The sequence below is a fragment of the Notolabrus celidotus genome, chromosome 19 (assembly GCF_009762535.1).
Source record: "Notolabrus celidotus isolate fNotCel1 chromosome 19, fNotCel1.pri, whole genome shotgun sequence".
In the NCBI taxonomy this organism is placed as follows: domain Eukaryota; kingdom Metazoa; phylum Chordata; class Actinopteri; order Labriformes; family Labridae; genus Notolabrus; species Notolabrus celidotus.
This window is the reverse complement of record NC_048290.1, coordinates 26,667,366-26,683,379: the sequence shown is the minus strand read 5'-3', so window position 1 is coordinate 26,683,379 and position 16,014 is coordinate 26,667,366. Positions and strand designations below refer to the sequence as shown.

The 16,014-nt window shown below is 41.4% G+C and overlaps 1 protein-coding gene across 1 annotated transcript in view; it reads right to left on the bottom strand.

Moving 5' to 3' along the window:
* Positions 1-16,014, bottom strand: part of si:dkey-112m2.1 (transmembrane protein 132C) — a 107,279-nt gene that overhangs the window by 45,038 nt on the left and 46,227 nt on the right. The window lies entirely within an intron of this gene.

The following is a 16,014-nucleotide window of genomic DNA, read 5'->3' as shown; positions in this document are numbered from 1 at the left end:
ATTTTTTATTTCTAACCAGCCAGTGTTGCTTCACCAACAAGAGTGTTAAGCAATATCATTAAATGTTCCCATTTCTACACACAGTACCTTTAAACGCTGTGCTGCATTAATTAACTGCCTTTCAACACCCTTTTTGAATTTTGTCCTTATTTCTATACATTTAAAAAAAAAAAAGCATATTCCTAAGTTTCCTTTCAAAGAAAGGGCCCACTTTCTTTTCAATTAAAATACTGCCACACCGATGGACAAGGCATAGAGGCACATTCTGATCTAGTAACAGAAGTTTGAGACAGGACCACGCCTCTCCCAGTAATTAAAACACCTGTGTCTCGTTAAAGCTTTCACCTGTGTCTCACTAATGATGTTATCTGTGCATATGTATATCAGCCTGCCTACCTCATCTCCTCTGATGTTTCAGTTCCAAAGACCCTCCCCCTTCACCCCAGTTCCTCTCTTATCTCACCATCATCTCAGCACAGGAACCACTGGAGGATGCTGAACTACAAAGTGTATTAACCTGAACCCACCCTGAGTCTTGACCCCTCGGTTCAAGTTGTCTCAAGCTACCTTGAGCCCTCGTGATTACCACTCATCTTCTCCTGCTTCAGATCCCTCTCATCCCACTCTACCCTATCCCACCATGACCTCTTTCATCCCTGAATCATCTATCTTCAATGTAATCCAGTCTTATTTATGTTTTCAGGATTTCACATGCATCTATTCATGTATTCCCTGCATGCTTTAATACATAAGTCGTATATCACCCTGAGGTAGTATTTGAGGATTGCAGTAACCCCTGCATGATCTCTGGCTGTAGATCTCCCTCTCTGTCTCTATTAAACAAACAAACATAAAACAAGAAATCTGCGTGCACGCCCTTACTCAAACCTAAACCAACAAACACACTGCTCCCTTTTTCACTTTAATAGATCTGTGTTTGTGGACAGGGTTAATAAGACTGCTTCCTCTCCATGACCCCTCACTGGACTGAACCCTTGCTCCTGCTCCCTCGCCTCATTAATCTGTCAAGTAAACAGAACCCTCTCTTCCTCCTGCTCCTCGGCCTCCTTCTGAAGTGAGAGGGTTGTGATGAGAGAGTAAAAGAGGCACACAAGCTCTTACTTTGACATCACTTACATTTCTCTATATCTGATGTTTAACACAACAGTGTGGCAAACAACATCCACCAAAGACATTGGGCAAAAGGAATCCTTCAACTTAAGTAGTAATAGTAGCATCCTAATTAACCAGTGGACCATTGATTGCAGCTCTAAATAATAAGCGTAAGTCATCAGCAAAAGTCTGAGTGTTGTAGATCCATTTGCGCAGTATCTGAAGTATAGAGCACATCTCAGAGAGAGCTCCAAAGCATCAGGGCCAAAGATTCAGAGGATGATTTATTAGAAGATGAAGAGGATCAGAGGGTCTGAGCTCAGGGTCTCGCGGCCAACAGACCTGTCTTATCAACACCAGCAGGCTCCATGGACAATCTCCAACTCCACTGTGGGCAACTCTCCACCAGAGCTGCTTTTGGTTTGATGTGCTGATAAAAGTCTGAATAAGCAACTGCAGAGGTTTGCAAGGAGGGGAGAAGACTTTGCTTTATTTTATCTTAGAAAGACCGGTACAACATAACCAAATAATTCCTTGACTACATGGAGGGACATTTTAGAAATGCAACCTCTGTACACAATAGACTAATGGGACAGATGAAAGAAGAAGTTATCCTCCTGTGAGTTCTCAGCTGATTTCAGGTATCAGCTTCTTCAGCTGCATTGTCTCATTCACTACAGAGACAACAACACATTCTCTGTCCCAGAGGGATCAATCAGGGATTTTTCATTGATATAACGCAGGTCAAAGAAATGTTATAACCACTTTATATCTAATTCACAAGTCGAGTTGGTAGTGATTAAGGGAAATGGAGGAGAAGACAGTGTACTGTATCTCTGAGTAGGAGGATGTGCTTGAAATCAATCCTCTGAGATTAGATTAATCAGAGCTCATTAGTTGTATCATGCTCATTTGATTTTCATTAAAGACAAATGGATCGGGAGAAAAAAGCCTTTTTTTTGTTGTTGGGGGTACTCTGTTAGACTCTGTGTCCTTGGCCCACATGGTAAACGAAAGAAAATAAGATGTGTGGTTGATTACTTAATTGGATTTCAAAAAAACATGTGTCAAACCAAATTGTATGTTTCAGTGTACCTGTGATAAGACAGCAGGAGAAAACAGCAGTTCAGAAACATACAAATGAAACCACCCGGGAGGATAATCAACATCAGTCACACACTATAAATATCTCAATTTTGTGTGTTAGTGTTCACAGTGTGAACCGGTTTTAATTAAAGAGATTACAACACAGAACTGCCGTGTTCTGCAGGTTCAAACTAATGCTGCTCTGTTCTTTAATTTCCCACTTAATCAAAACCACATAAAAAGAATGCAGTTGTGAATGCACGCAAGCACGCTCACACACACACACGGAGCAGGCAGGTGATTAACATCCCTGCGTCTCGCTGATGCATGGAGAGTTCCTCCATTGGAATCAGATTGTGATGAAGGACCTTTGATTTAACTCGGGTTGTAAATGCGGTCCCACTGGTCCTGCTCCGTCTGATCATTGATTGTATGTGTTCATTGGCTGTTTGAGTTCAGCACGGTGCAATCAGAGATAGCAGCGCTTGACCCTTTGACCCCTCTCCTTGAACTAAGGTGGACTGAATATTGAACTCCTCTCTCATTTAATCTTCACTCACCAATGACTCTTAACGACTCCCAGCATGAGGTAAAACTGATGTATAGACACATATTCACTGAACCATTCAATGTACATTTGCATGGGCTCGCTGTTGAAATGTCAGAGCTTGATGAACAAACGATTCTAAATTCAATTAAACTAACATGCATTTATTAATGGCCTCATCTGCAGCTCTGCAGGCTACTTTAACTTGCACACATTTTAAAATTAGACATTAACATATGGAATATAATCCCCCACTGCAGGAGGTCACTATCACTCATAATTACAAATGCATATGGCAAAAAAAAAAATCTTCTCCTCTAATGTCAGAATTTCCATATCAGAAGCCACATAATAACTGTGTTAGGTTTCATATGATGGGTGGAGAGAGAGAGAAACTTTCATTGAGACAGGGGGAAGTGATGAGAGGAGGAGAAGACTGAACCTCATACAAGGCCTCAGGTTATTATTACCATATCATGAGAACGATCCATCAAACAGGGTTAAAATGTACACGCTGTTTCAGGGACACTTTAACTCACAGAATGAGATCATGAATAAGACACAGATTCCATATGTGGCACAGAGTGAGGTTTTCACACTCCTGAGACCTCAGGTAATCTACACCTGACTGAAGACAACTGTCAGAGCCATCCATGTGTTAATCCATTATCAGGTTGGCTGGCTGCAATTGTAGCATGGTTATATAAAATATTCTGTCCATACTTCATCTGGGCGATGAAATTATAATCATATTGATAAGAAACTCTGATTAAGTAATCTCTTTCGTCATGAAATATGTATGCACAATAGAACAGATGTCAAACCAACAAGACTCTCACTGTGTTTGACTCTCACTGGCTTTTTACCTTTGTGTTTGTGCAGAGAGGCAAATATGCCAGAGTAGCACTGATTTGCATTGCCAGCGACGAATGAATGTGTATGAATTGGGTTAGTCAGTGCTGATAAGCACTTTACATAGCATCCCCTGCCATCATGTCTGAATGTGTGTGGGAATAGGTGAATGTGAAGTGTAGTACAAAAGTGCTTTGAGTGGTTGGAGGAGTAGGAAATTAAAGTTACACCAGAAAATCAACCTGCTATGCCTCGACTTTGTTTCAGGAGGGAGAATGGCAGGTTAAAACCTATTGCAAGTCTGGGTCAATTAAAGGTTAAACAACATAGGGCTTGAGGTTACACTCAGACTTTAACTTGGCTGTAATGCATTACCCCGACACAAACACTCTATAACAATATCTCACTTGAGTGATGTCCATTCTCAACTGAAGTTGAAGGTATATCAAACAGGTCAAAAACTACAGTGATTCCAGCATATATTGTATTACCTACCATGTGTTCTGGGCTGCATAGTGGCGCAGTGGGTTGCACTGTTGCCTCATAGTAAGAAGTGTCCTGGTTTGAATCCCCAGTCAGGCAGGCGCCTTTCTGTGTGGAGTTTGCATGTTCTCTCCGTGCACACGTGGGTTCTCTCTGGGTACACCTGCTTCCTCCCACAGTTCAGAAACATGCTCACCAGGTTAATTACTCGTAGGTGTGAGTGTGTGCATGAATGGTTGTCTGTCTCTCCATGTTTGCCCTGTGATAGGTTAGCAACTAGGGATGCACCGATCCCACTTTTTAGGTCCTGATATCGATACCTATACCTGGGCTTTGGTATCTGCAGATACCGATGCTAGCCGATCCTGGTATTGATTTAATAATCTCTATTCCTTAATGTGAGGATAGAATCATGTTTTGGAAACTTCAGGCTTTTCTGACTTTGTAAAACAAAATAAAATAAACATTTTTAACCCTGTAAGTATAGAAATACTTGAGAAAAAAAAATGTCACCGCTCGATACCAGGATCGGATAGGTGCATCCCTATTGGCAACCTGTCAATCCATCCAATGTCAGCTGGGATAGGCTCCAGTCCAAGCGTGCCGGATACGGCCCTGGTGGTGAAGCTTTCAGCCGTGTGTCTGCCCCCTGGTGGCTGGCTGCAGTATAGGTTGAAAAATCTGTCTCAGTCAAACTTAAGAAATAAATACACTTGTACAAATGTTTCTCTCATCCGTATGCTGTGGTGATATGTAGTTAGTATTTGACTGTTTTGTGTTCAATGCCTCTTTTTTCTGAAAAGATTATTTTTCGTTAGTTATTAGAGTTTAAAAAACGGGGTTTTACTTCCGGGTTTCCTTTGATTCACAGCCGCCATAGAGTGAAACTTCAAAGGACACACAGCGTCTTGTGACGTTACGCTGTAGGGCGGAGCTTATTACAGTGGCTTCACAGGCTCTGGCTGCACAATGGCGGCGCCCAGGAGTGGGATTTTTTGGCTTCAGAACCGTACAACGGGAAGAGGCGGAGCAACGCTGTCCATTTTTATTTACAGTCTATGCTCCAGCCCCCTGAGACTTCAAACGGGATATGTGGTGAAAATTATGGAATGGATAAAACCATGTGTTCTTGTAAAAAACGTTGGCAATCCAAAGATTTTTTCGATATTTCAATAAGAAACCAAAAACTTTCAATCTCCAGTGCATATAAATGTCTATACGAAATTTCACTGTCATCCATTTCATCATAACAACGATTGTCCTATTATTGCTAATTTGAAGGGTACAGCTACTTTTACACCTCAGCTAGATGTCCCAATGAAAAAGGATGTATGGTGTCCATTCCTCTTATTGATGATTGCGCCCCTTGTGTCGCACAAACACTTTTAAAACCAATGTCCGCTCCCTATGCAGATGACCGAGCCAAACTCACATTGATAACCCTCAATTTCACCGATGCTTAAATCATGATTTCACCAACTTTCATAAAACTGTTTAAATCTTTAACCTCATTTTAACAACTGGAGCCCACAAACCGAGGCATCAGCAGAATCTCAGACTTTTCATGCAACTCTCCTGCAATATATATATGTTTTTAAATCCTGATCCTAAAATGCATTTCACTACATCTGCAATAAGTACAAACATGATGAAACACACACTACAAAGCCCACCCTGCTGGCTTAAATATAATCCATCTGTCCTGCTTTTTTGTTGCAATGTCACTCAGATTATAGTGTTATTTGTAGAAAGCAGCCCCAAGAACATTTGTTTACAGGCTTGCATCATTGTGTAGGTGCAAGTGTCTGTAATTGTGTAGGTGCAAGTGTCTGTAATTGTGTAGGTGTTGAGTCTGTCTTGTCAATCTTTCAGAGTGAGCCTCTCTCTCTCTCTCTCTCTCTCTCTCTCTCTCTCTCTCTCTCTCTCTCTCTCTCTCTCTCTCTCTCTCTCTCTCTCTCTCTCACACACTCACAGCAGGAGCCCTTTCAGCAGCAGAACACAAACTGAGCGCGGTGACATGTTTCATGATCCTGAAGACTTTGAAGAGGAATAGATATGCCGGAGGCTTCCATTTGTTTGCTTTGTTTTTGTGTGCGCACTTGTGTCAAGTCAAACACCATATGCGTCAATGTATACTCATACTAGAGACTCCATTAAGCTTAACTGTGAATTACTCCACCTGTTTCACTTCAATAAAGAAATGTTTACGGTTTAAGGCTTCTGATTATTTTGTTTCTATAAAAAGAACAGTTGGTTGGAATAAAGCAACATTTGGTTAGACTTATGGCTCTATACAAATCTGATTTAATGCTGCCTTTTTTTATAAAGTGGCTACAGCAGCACATGGTTCAATAAACTAAAAGTAGTCATGTCCATGTTTCTTGTTCAGCAATAAATTTGTCACCTAAAGCTAATGCATTTAATAGAAGTGAATCATCAAACTAAACATGTTTTTTTTTAATGTCAAATCAGTAATTTAAATGTGTTTTTACTGACTTCTATATGCTTCTGTTCTAATAGCAGTGGCCAGCTGTGTAAACTTCTCAGATTTTCTGTCTCTTATAAACAGAAACCTGAACACCTTGAATCTTGAAATATGGACCAGAAACCTAATGACTTTGTTTTGCAGATCAAAGGTCAAACGGTCACTATTGCCTTACGACAACTTGAATACTTTCCTCAAAATAACACAGAATTCCCTGTTATGTCTAATGGGGCGTTCACACTAAACATGAATAAAATCATTCAAGCAAATTAATGAAAGAGGTCATGGTGGGATAGGGTAGAGTGGGATGAGAGGGATCTGAAGCAGGAGAAGATGAGTGGTAATCACTCAGGTGGCTTGAGCCAACATGAACCGAGGGGTCAAGACTCAGGGTGGGTTCAGGTTAACACACTTTGTAGTTCAGCATCCTCCAGTGGTTCCTGTGCTGAGATGATGGTGAGATAAGAGAGGAACTGGGGTTAAGGGGGAGGGTCTTTGGAACTGAAACATCAGAGGAGATGAGGTAGGCAGGCTGATATACATATGCACAGATAACATCATTAGTGAGACACAGGTGAAAGCTTTAACGAGACACAGGTGTTTTAATTACTGGGAGAGGCGTGGTCCTGTCTCAAACTTCTGTTACTAGATCAGAATGTGCCTCTATGCCTTGTCCATCGGTGTGGCAGTATTTTAATTTAAAAGAAAATGGGCCCTTTCTTTGAAAGGAAAGCTAGGAATATGCTTTTTTTTTTTTTTTTGTATAGAAATAAGGACAAAGTTCAAATAGGATGTTGAAAGGCAGTTAATTAATGCAGCACAGCGTTTAAAGGTACTGTGTGTAGAAATGGGAACATTTAATGATATTGCTTACCACTCTTGTTGGTGAAGCAACACTGGCTGGTTAGAAATAAAAAATCCCGTGATGCATGATAAGTATGAGATTGCATTTGTTAAGTCTTTACAAGAAGAGAGCTGAGCCAGAAGGCAAAGCTCTCAATTTACTGGTCAATCTACGTTCCAACCAAGCGAGCCGGATGCTCCCCTGGTGGTGAGGCTTTCAGCAGAGTGTCTGCCCCCTGGTGGCTGGCTGCAGTATAGGTCAAAAAATCAGTTTCCCCTATTCATTTGAATGGAGGAGCAGTCAAACTTTAAAAAATAAATACATGTTGTGCAAATGTTTCTCACATCCGTATGCTGTGGTTATATGTAGTTAGTATTTGACTGTTTTCTGTTCAAGTCCTCTTTTTTCTGAAAAGATTATTTTTTGTTGGTTATTAGAGTTTAAAAAACGGGGTTTTACATCCGGGTTTCCTTTGATTCACAGCCGCCGTAGAGTGAAACTTCAATTGACACACATCGTCTTGTGACGTTACGCTGTAGGGCGGAGCTTATTACAGTGGCTTCACAGGCTCTGGCTGCACAATGGCTGCGCCCAGGAGGGGAATTTTTTGGCTTCAGAACCATACAACGGGAAGAGGCGGAGCAACGCTGTCCATTTTTATTTACAGTCTATGGTCAGGGTCTGGAGGCACAAATGACGCAAGCAGCGGTTCATCATCAGGAATATATTGAACAAATAGATTATATCTCTGTGCAACTTCCCCAAACTTTGTTACACTATTTACTTTTTATTAGAACATGAATAACCAGGTGCTCACTTTCAGGAAAGTGATTGGGGAGGTCAGATTATCTGGTAAATTGTGAAAAACTTAATCTGTCACTTGATTCCAGCTATCCTTAGTACTCAGAAGTTAGCTCTGCCTCCTCTAGCATAACTGGCTTCCCCATCCAATGTACACAAGCTAAACCTTGTTTAATAACAACAGGCTGGTGTGGTGTGGAAAGCCCCCCTTGGGCACTTGTGTGCACAGGATTTGGACTCCTGAATTGAGCGAGTCATTCAGAGGAATTAAGCAAGTAAACACAAAACATTCTAGCGTCTGTATTTGTGTGAATAGTGTGATGATTTGCATCTGGTGTGAACATGATATCGTTATGATTGGTCAAGCTATCCATTTAAGTATCTTAGGAGTGGTTGTCTTTGAATTTGGCACAACTGCCAAATGGACTGAGGAATGAACGTATTTGCTGTTCAATGGTAAAATATTAATCTTCAAGAGAAGATTATACAAGTTCAAAGAAATTAGAAACTAGCTTTTGTCAAACATAAGTGTTCGGATATCTACTCTTCTGCCCTCCGAACAGGCATGCCAGGAATCACACAATGTTTTTTTCGACTCGTGTTTTGTCCTTAATTGTTTATTTTTAAACTACTTTGACCACAGGTCAAAAACCTGAAAACAATAAATGCATAAAGTGTTACAGTATGTTACTCTCAAAAACACACAACCCAAAGAAGCCTTTAGAGCCAACAGTGTAGCAGCTGACATGAACAACAGTGGACTACATTACCCAGTGTGCTTAGTTACCACTGAGCATGCGCAGAGCAGCTCTCTGCCGCTACGATCGGTTGCATGTAAACAGTGCTCACAAAACCACACGTGTTGTCACAAAAGCATCAAACACAAAAGAACCGATCACCAAACATAACTCGGCACCGCAGTGGACTGTACCAAGACATCTGCTGTCATCACTGCCAGTTGCCGGTGTGACAAACAAGTGCTCAGCCCGGCTAACGCCGTTAGCTGGACGCTACAGGTTAAAGAATACAGAATACAACCCGGTGCCCATCGATGCAGCAACCCACACTAACACCGCGTGGCAACGCTACGGTACACACATATCTGGACATTATTAGACAGCGCTGTAACTTACCAACAGGCTGTGTGCTCCTGACGATGGTTCAGGTGAAAGTGTAAACCTGCAGTGGTCGCGCATGTGCATAAGTATCACAGCGAGACGCTTACCTGCAGGAGCCGCACATGCGCACAACATCACAACACACTATGTAGTGCAACACAAACAACACCCTGACCCATTCCCCTCACTAAGTGACCCAAAGTCTTATCAATAAGGAATGTTGTCCTCAACCCACTCTGTGGCCATTGCTGTCTACATACAGATAGCCTAAAACACAAAATGCTGACTGAAGAATTCTGTGACACCAGATCAGAACTGAAAATAATATCAAACAGCTGGATGGTCTTCTTTACTGCTTCTAACACTGCTAACACAATCCCAAACATGTTGAGACCTTATAAAGAGTGTGATTTAACATTCTGGCTTCACTTTATCTACAGAAGGAACAAAAGCATAGCTACCAGACAAAACTCCTATACAGCATGGTTATAAACCCACTCAAGCTAAGTAATCCATGCAGGCTGCTGTACATGCAGTGTGTCTGTTTGTACATTTGTCTAAACATAAAGCGATTTGTTTTTGTGCTTTGCATTGAGAATCTGCAGCAAGTGTCAGTCTCTGTGTTCCTGTACAACATGTACTGCTGAATCTGTCAACTGCCTTTGACACAGTGAACCGCTAAAATCCTCTTCTCCACACTCTCTGAGCTTGGCATCTGAGGATCTACCCTCCACTGGTTCATGTCCAACCTCACAGGGAGATCTTTTGGAGTGTCTTGGAGGGGAAGAGTGTCAAACCGCATGGCTTATCTACAGGGGTGCCTCAAGGGTCAGAGCTTTGTCTCCTTTTCTTCTGAACACCTTCTCTCTTGGTGCAATCATCCGCTCCCATGGTTTCTCATACAGCTGCTATTGCAGACGATATCCAGCAGGGAGATTGATAATAATTCATGGATTACTTTAACAAAAGCAGTGCCTGAAGTTTCTGTTGTTCCTTCTTTATATTGACAGAGTATAAGAATGATGTTTTTATATCAGGATATATTCAGCTGTGGCAGTATGTACTCCTGGAAGAAAGTCATACATAAACTTAAACATTGCTCACACTTTGTCTCCTACTAAACTTGGTTTCAGCTCATTTCCTGTTCTCTACTGCCAACCCTTACAGTCATCTCTCTTCACACTTCACCTTTAGGTGTCTCAGTTTCTTTCCTCGAGGACAGTGAACATATGGCTGCACAAGAACATTACTGAGGCTGACACATAAAACATGCACACACCTGTGGCTTAATAGGGATTTCAACCTCCCATGAGTGGTCATTTTGTAGAAGTAATTTATGTCAGTGCATTTACACCCAAGGCTCCGTCATTACACTGAGTTCAACTATCTAACTCTGCGAGCCCACGGTCTATTGACTCTCCTGATTGGCTGTTGGAGTTTAGCCATGAAGCCTGGCTGAGTCACTCTGTCACCTCAAAGTCACACTATCGGCTGTAATGTCTCACTTTCTTCCCCGAGCCAGAGGAGACTCTTGCTCCCTCTGTTAATCTTTCAGCTTCTGGCAGTGATGCTGTTTTAACGGTCGGCAAAGTGAACTTCCATCGACTTTAGGACAAATTCAGTGTTTCAGGGCACTTGCCATTTCAAACTCCTTGGCTGCACAACTCCACACATTTACATTTCTCCATTCTAAATGTGGCTAATGGAGGTCTTTTTGCACTTAATCTGACTGGAGGTAAATCTTCTGCATGTCATTTTATTGCTGTCTTCAGGACATTAGTGAAATGTAGCTAATCCTTAAGCCTGAACATTTTTTCCAGAGGGTAGGAAAAAGTATGTCAAAAAGAATGTCCTTGCAGTTACAAGGGAGCTGTATTAAATATAGAGCATCTTTCTGGAGACTATCATAATTAATCCAATGAGTCTCAATCATTGAAGCCTATGAACTATTACTGTTACAGACTGGGAAATACCTTCAGTGAATAAGAAGAGCAGACATGCTAGATGCTTCACCAAACAGTGTGCTCTGATAAATGTTGGAGGACTACTCGCCTCCTTAACCTTGATGTGATCTTCTAAATGATTCAGAAAATTCCAGATCTATTGCTTTTCAAAAAGTCATGTAAAAACCTTACAACGGCCCCTCCTGTTCCAGTTTGATGATACAATGTAAGAATAAAAGTCCATCTATCAGTGAATTGTCCAATCAGGTGTTGGGATGCCTCTCACTACAAAAAGACAAGCAAAGTCTGATACCTGGCTGTAAATTACAGCACTGCTGGTGATACAACTGACACTGCAAAGAAAGCTTTTCTTTAGTCACTGCTTTTTTGCCTGCTTTTTTTAATTCAACTTTAATAATTAAGAAGAATGTGATATCTGACTATCATCCCCACGTATTCTTTTTACAAGTCAAACATTAATGATGCTTTTTCATTCACTGATATGCTGTGGATACTCTGTTTGGTATGCAAGATACAGAAACCTGAAAGCATGAGGTCACCGCAGGTGTTTCATTATCATTCCAATACTTCAAGGTAGTTTTTTGAGCTCAGAAATGCAACCAAAAAATAAAAATAAAAATAAAAATAAAAATAAAAAGATTCCACCTCAACATGTTTGACCTTGATTCTGGCAGTTTTGTAGAATTCATTGATTCTCCTCAGCAGGGCTGTGAAAGAGTTTCATGTAAATGACGGAAGATTCTTCATTTATCACTGTCGTCACCCTGACACCAAGGCCGAAAAAACAACCCAGCTGCTGAGTAACTTCCTGTGTGCAGCTGATTTGTTGTTGCTTAAAACTTTTTGCCATAAGGCCGATATTCAAACTTCACTAGATAAGCATAAGTGAATGCAGATGGGTCGAAATGACAACATTCAGGGGCTTACAAGTCCACCAGGGGGAAAGCAAGCAGGGGTGAAAAAGGCCGACAGCAGGCTCCCAATGTTGCATCAGCAAAGAAAAGAGAGACCAAAATCTACATGGAAGACCACACCAATGATGGACCAAGTGTCCCTGTAGTCACATAGCAAGCCAACAAGTGGAGGGCAGGACCTAGCAAAAGAGTGTTAGATCAGATAACCTAATGCAACGAGACAGAAGTATAGAGTAAATTGGGTGTGGACCTGACAAAGATCCTGAAAGGGTCAGTGCAACGAGGGGTGGAGTCTAAGTGGAACTATTTTTGAGACAACCTGCTCCACGATTGTAAAAATAGGTTTGGCTTAGTCGTAAGCAGAAGTCTGCTCAAAGAGAAAACATTATAGTCCAAATGAAAGAACAAACCCAGAAGAAAGGGTAGAAGGAAAACTGCACAATGGCTAGCCTTAGCAGGGCTGAGCAGACGTGTAAAGGCAGGAAAAGACAAAAGAAAATAAACCAACTTCTTCAAGAAGGGTTTCCAGGGATGCCAGACAGTAGAATGGAGTAGAAATCTGGAAGTCACCAGAGAACATCAGAAACATCCTTTGGAAACACCTGAGTCTATCCCTCACCTTCCTCCACCACCATCTGAGTTTAAGTTGGTAACAGATCCTGAAGTCACATACAAGAAAGAGGACCTGCTTGTCATCTGGCTGGGTCTTATGGATCAGTTCTTCACCAACTGATCAACTATACCGTGGAGTTCTTCAGTGCACACTCCTGCATCAAGAGCTTGGTGAAAAACAACGTATTTCAAAGACCTTCAGCTGCTCTCCAGAACAAAAAGACCTGCTGTCAGACAGTGAAAGGTACAAGTTGCTTTGTGATATTCCTCCTATGCTTGTTGTTGCAGCGTCTGAGAAAATCATCAATGGACCAAGGTTACCTCCATTTACGAGATAGGGCTACAATGGCTATGTCTACAGTGTCCTCTAGACTGCATCATGTACGTCGAGATTGCAGAAAAGGATGTTAAACTGATATCCTGGGCGAAAGTAATCCTACTCCAACAGACCAACACACCAGAAGCACATTTCTAATTAAGGTTAGCTGATTTCCCTAAGCCAGGACTCTTGATCCTCTTGAAGGTGTTGTAGTCCTATCTTGCTGAAACACTGCAGAAGGGAGGTGCTGACTTGACAGCCACTTTGTGATACTCTTGTTGACCGTTATCTTCATGTTCTGGTTGTGGGAGACATTAAGGAACAAGAGGTAGTGTAGATAGTGTAATGTAAGTGTCATCACTGCCTGGCTATCTTGAATTAATTGAGGACTGTTGACGTGGCAATGCTGATCGGGTTGGAGCAGTCGTCACTGGCTAGGTTATGTAACTTATCTGTAGTGCATAGGTATTAGGATGAGGGGATAATTGAAGGGGTTTCTTCACCCTTCTTCATCCTTCTCATTAAAGCACAAGTATGTAGTGTTTATTGCAAATGAACCTCGGCTTTGTACTCAAACAGGAGCAGATTGTGCATTTGTTTAGGACTGCTCTCAGACACACATTTGCTCCCATACTGAGGCTACAGTGTAAGTGTGGGATTTATCCTAAGTAAACTACAGTGTCCATGTTCATAGTAATAAATTAATATGTCAGCCAGTGAGCTAGTATGACTTAATGTGTTTATGATAGGGCTGTCAAGCGATTCAAATATTTATCGCGATTAATCGTGTGATTTCTATAGTTAACTGGCGTTTAAAGGTGACATATCATGCAAAATGGACTTTTTAATGGTTCTCTACCTGAAATATGTTTCCCTGGCATGTCTACAAACCCCCAGAGAATGAAAAAAATCCATTCTGCCCCTGTTCTGATTTCTCCACCTTTCTGTAAATGTGTGTGAAACGAGCCGTTTCAGACTTCCGTGTTTTTGTTACGTAACAACAATATCCGGTCTGTCACGGAGTCAGAGCTCGGAGCTTGTTCAGCCCATAGACTGTATAAAATAATACTGAATCCCTCCTCCGTTTTTCATTACCTGCACAAATGTGTGCTAACAAGGAGCTTAGGAGGGAGGCATGCTAGTTGTAGGCTGTCTTAATAAACACAAAGGTCGGTTTTACTCCCCACGTCTGCAGATTTGAAGATCTAGTGGATGATTTTTATTTATCATGGATAAGTGCTAGCGCTAGTTAGTATAGCCACATAGCTACATGTCGTAGCTGTAGCTGTGTACCAAGACACACGTCTACATACTGACAAATAAAACAACAAGAAACACAGAATCTGTGACCAATCCTTCAGAAAAGGTCCCGCTGCCTTTCTGGCAGAGGTCGGTTTTACTCCACACGTCTGCAGATTTGAAGATCTAGTGGATGATCTTTATTTGTCATGGATAAGTGCTAGCGCTAATTAGCATAGCCACATAGCTACATGTTCATAGCTGTAGCTGTAGCTGTGTACCAAGACACACGTCGACATACTGACAAATAAAACAACAAGAAACACTAAATCTGTGACCAATCCTTCAGAAAGGTCCTGCTGCCTTTCTGGTAGAGGTCGGTTTTACTCCCCACTTCTGCAGATTTGAAGATCTAGTGGATGATTTTTATTTATCATGGATAAGTGCTAGCGCTAGTTAGCATGGCCACATAGCTACATGTTCATAGCTGTGTACCAAGACACACGTCGACATACTGATAAATAAAACAACAAGAAACACTAAATCTGTGACCAATCCTTCAGAAAGGTCCTGCTGCAGGCGCCTCTCCGTCAGGATCAGATTCAGAGGGTTGAAGTAACGCGATCTCTGAGCAGCCGTGTATATTCAGCCAACATGTAAACATTAGATCAACGTGCTGGACAGCCGAGGCACATCCACTTCCTGAGGGGGCGTGGTCAGAGAGAAAACAGAGTGTTCTGAGGAGGACTGAAGAAGAGGGTTTTTCAGGCAGGCCAAAATCTGATTTCAAAGTGTTTTTTTGAGCATAAACTTTAAAGACATGTTTTGGGGACCTCTTAGACCAATATATATTGATGAAAAAAGCGTGATATGTCACCTTTAATCTCAAATTGATCGCATCATTTTTTTATCTGTTCTAAATGGACCTTAAAGGGTTAATTTTCAAGTTTTTAACACTCTTATCATCATGGAGTGGACAAATATGCTTGCTTTATGCAAATGCCTGTTTATTATTATTGCAGCAATCCAAAACAATGATAAATACTGTCCAGAACAATCGCCACACAACGATGCCACACAATATGCTGAAAGGGCATTTTGACCTGAATGTAACACTACTTAGTAATACAATTGTAAGATGAGATTTATTTTGGTCTAAGTATTTGTATCTTTGAGTTCTTTAATGAAGCTCAAAATACTTCCATTTCATATATTGCACTGCCTCTTTAAGGTTGCTCAGGGTGACATGGTTTTGAGTTGAAGTGAAGGTGTCACATGAGTTCGATGTGCTGTTATCCTATGTTGAGGACGAGTCATTAAAGGCATCACGACGCACAGCAGAAGTTGTCACGTGGTCTTTCTTCCCCACAGCCCTTCAGTATAATTAGTTCAGTTTCTAGTTAACGCTGTTGAAGTTTAACATTTCCAAAGAGATTAAATAAGTTATGGCGTTACACTACCACCATGTAATATCCAACTAACTAAACATCCTGTTCTTTTAAGCAGCTCAACACAAAGTGACTGAGCTCATGCATCACAACAACAGACCCATTGTCCATGCGTCTCCGTCACAGTTAATGCAGATCACTTTGGTCTTGTCCAGAGAACCATCTGGCAGTGCTTCAAAGCTGAACTTG